This window comes from Quercus robur, chromosome 5 (assembly GCF_932294415.1).
Source record: "Quercus robur chromosome 5, dhQueRobu3.1, whole genome shotgun sequence".
Taxonomy (NCBI): Eukaryota; Viridiplantae; Streptophyta; class Magnoliopsida; order Fagales; family Fagaceae; genus Quercus; species Quercus robur.
Window position 1 is genome coordinate 13,280,008 of NC_065538.1, and position 4,297 is coordinate 13,284,304.

A 4,297-nucleotide genomic window follows, 5' to 3' on the forward strand; every position below is an offset into this window, starting at 1 on the left:
TCACTAGGAATTTGATATCGACCTACAAAAGTTTTGAACTTGCTCGCGTCCAGAGTAAACGCCACCTCAGGGGCACAACTATAGACAACATTTTCTTCCTCCTCTTCTTCTTAAGGAGGACTAGGTGATCTTCTAGACGAGCTAGCCTCAGCCCCAGAAGCCATCCTACGTTGCATCTCCTAGAATTCCTTTAAGGGAAAACCAAGGACCCCAGAAGAATAATGCTCGTCTTGGAAACTACTATCACTACTGCTTATACTACCCTTACTACTGCTCTCATAACTACTACCACCACTTCCAGGGGACACATCTTGATACTCGTCTATCTCTCTCTCAATACAATCACTAGACGCAAACATGATTAAAATAATGAACAAGACGAAAACCTAAAGATGAAGGGAAGGAAGTACCTAACGAGACTAGAGACGAGGACTAGACCAGGGTCAAAGACGAGATGGCAGAAAGGAAATTATTAGAAAAGTGAGGGGTAAGAAAGAGAATGCACATATTTATAGGGCCCAGAGGTGGGTCAACAAAGCGAGTGGACCAACTAGAAACTGACACTTGGCATTTTCCCCAAAAAGATGAATCGACGCGGCAAGTCAACCAATGAGATTATAACACGTGACACAATCTGGAACAATGAAATTCAACTAGAGTAAGGACGACATGTGGCACAACAATTGACCACTAAAATGTTGACACGTGTCAAAAGCAAACAATTATACTACAGTGTTCTGGATGACCCTTGAACAAAGGGGGCAACTGATGGTGAACTAAAAATCGAACCATCTCCAGTTCGTCCATAGAGTCGTCTAGGACCAAAAAGGTTAACCCAACATAAGAAGGTCATCCACCGTCAGGAAGTCATCCATTGGTATGAATGTCATCCATCAAGGAAGCACCTGGACGACCTCTCAACACTTAGAAAATTTTCAGAATGGATTTATATACAAAAGCTTATAATGCGAACCATATTCTACTATTTTGAAGTATGAGCAAAATCCTTATTCATCACTATAACTTCCCACTAAGTACATAACTTCTAATGGCGGTTATAGAAGATAAGATTAAACCTTCTAACTTCTATAGCAGTTGTGGAAGTTAAGTCTGAACCTTCTAACTTCCGTACATGTTGAGGAAGTTACTAAGCAAGTAACCCACTCCAAGGCTCACTATATAAGAACTCATCCACATCAAATGAAAGTAAGTTTCCACTACCCCTAAAGTTGGAATTCTTGAATTCTAGAGAGAAAACTAACTTAAGCAACGGAGGGCTCTTGGCCGGTTCACCCCGGTCACCTTTGATCTTGTATTTCTTTCTTTTCAAGCCTTCGAAGCAGCCACTAGCCCATTGAAGCCCGGAGCATTCATCCTACTGATTTTCTTTGCATCATCATAATCATTTCTCAAAAAAAAAAAAAAAAAAATCTTTATAATCATTGAGATAATTTTTTTTTTTTTTTTTTTGAGAAGTAGATAATATGTTAATTGGTAGTTGGTACACAATAAAAGTAATATTAGTAATAAGGTTATGTAAAAATGATATATAGGAATCACAAATTAACAACCTAACAAGTTATGGATTATTAACATACTTCTCCATTTTATTAGTAATAAAATTATGTAAATATGGTATATACGAATCACAACTTGACACCCTAATAAGTTATGAATTATTAACATACTATTTTATTAGTAATAAGATTATGTAAAAATAGTATATACGAATCACAACTTGACACCCTAATAGGTTATGAATTATTAGCATACTTCCCTATATTATTTACATTATTACTTTTTTTATAGGAAAATGGTAACATCATTTATTTATATTATTGTACTTTTTATAGGAAAATAGTGAGGGAGGTGGGAAGTGAAGTTTATATTAACATCATTTAAACAAAAACGTTTCCCAGAAAAACAAAATTACTGTTCCGATTAAAATGCAAGAAAAAAGTTCTATTATTTGTTTTAAATTATATCTTAATTCATACCTAATGTTCTTCTACCATATAACTTGGTTTGTTTTTTTCACTAACTATTTTCTGTTTAATTATTTTATTTAACATTTTTTTTTGAGAGATTATTTAACATAACTTTGGTAATACTAATGACGATTGATGGTTATTGGGGTAGTAAAGTTCTCCACAACCTCCTCTTAACTTATTGTACCTTTTTTTTTTATAGGAAAATAGTGAGGGAGGTGTCCCAGAAAAAACTTTTCCCAAATATATATATATATATATATATATATATATATATATTGTTCCGATTAAAATGCAAGAAAAAAGTTCCATTATTTGCTTTAAATTATATCTTAATTCATACCTTATCTTCTTCTACCAATTTTTTTTTTTTTTTTTGAGAGAGAGTTTCAATTTATGGCGTCCACTCCTAATGATAACTCTTTATCATCAGACCAAGACATCAATCAATTTTTGGTGTAGGAGGGAATTAAACCCTAGATCTCTTATACAATCATCAAAGATTTTACCAGTTGAGCTAACTGGAACCCACTTCTTCTACCAAATTTTAAATTGCTTTGCAACTTCTTTTTATTAAGTAGTTTTGGCAATTAACTCAATCAAAGCACATTGCTACAAATACTAAAGAGCAAAAGAAAAACAAATTTTTTTTTTTTTGAGAAAGTTCAAACATATGACGCCCGCTCTTAATAATAACTTTTTATCATCAGTCTAAGACACCAATCGGCTTTTGTTGTAAGCGAGGATTGAACTCCAAATTTCTTATTCAACCATCAGAAATTTTATCAGTTGAGCTAACTGAAACCCACGACACACAAATAATTTAATTAACCACATTTACAAAACACCAGGAAAAATAAATAAATAAATAATTATGGCTTTCAATTATAGTCTCCCTTCATCAACGGATTACATTTTATTTATTTAGCTATTTTATAACATAAGGAACCTTTCTAGAAAAAACTATTAGGACTTTGTGTAAAACCTACGTCAGCTGACCTCAGCTGCCAAAACCCACTTATCAAAGCAAGCCTTTTGAAAGTGGATGTCCAACCTAGTTTGTTCTCATTAGCAAAGAAAAGCTTGTTATGTCGCCATCTTAAAGACAAGATGAAAGATGTTACATTTATTTTACCAATTTATTGTTAGTTTGTAAATTTTTATAATAAAGTTAGATAATAATTTATCATATTTCTTCACTCCATTCCAATGCTACTATTAAGATCAGATTAAAAATCCTAAAAGCAATGTCTATTTTCTTGGAGAGGCACCTCGCTAATCAACAACGTGATGACTAAGACATGAGTAAGATCATAGTATACATAGGAATTTTCTGAAAAAAAAAAAAAAAAAAAAGAAAAGAAAAGAAAGAGAGGTTATTATTAACGTGCGTGCGTGCACGGTTGGATTTTTAGAAGTTTCTTTGGCAAAGCAAAAAGCCACCTTGCTTGCCAAGCCATTGATTGATGAGTTTATTAAGTCTAACTAACTATCAAATAAATACTAAAATATTAGACAAATCAAGATAGCATATTATTGGAACTAATCCCCCCCTAAACTATGACATTTGACACGTTTTGTGAGGTTGTGTTTTACCTAACAATATAAAAAGAATTATCACACTTTGTTCTTCATTTTATAAAACTAAATATATAAATAAGTTCAACCCACACGCACAGCTCTCTGTTTCTTTTCTTTTTTTAGACAAAGAGGGTTTGAATTTATGGAGTATTGCTTCATAATTATTACTTACTAGTGCACAGCTACAACTAAAAATTTTAGAAGGGGTTCAAATTATACATGGTATTAATAGTTTACACTTTTTAAAAACCACACATTTCTAAAACATGTAATGGTTTCTTTTATATATATATATATATACACACACACACACACTATAAAAATTGGGTTTAGAAGTCATGATTGCACCGAGTGGTTTCACCAAATTGCAGAAATTTTTATACATTTTTAAAGATATTATTATTATTTTGTCAATTTGATTACAATCCAAATTCTATTTTTTCATTTTTATAAAAAAAAAATTATATAATTTCTTTTTTGTTCTTATCTTCTTCTCCTATAATTTCTAAGCTGATAAAAATCTTCACACTTATTTTTTAGATTTAGAATTCGAATTGATGGATGTAGTTTCAATTTTATGTGATTAAAATTATTTGAATCTTTGTATGTTTACAAAAAAAATAAATAAATAAAAAATACGAGGGTCCTATTTGGAATATGGAAGTCTGATGATTTCTTTTGTTTTTTTTAGTGGTTACTAAAAATGGTTTAATTGCTTTGTTTAATTG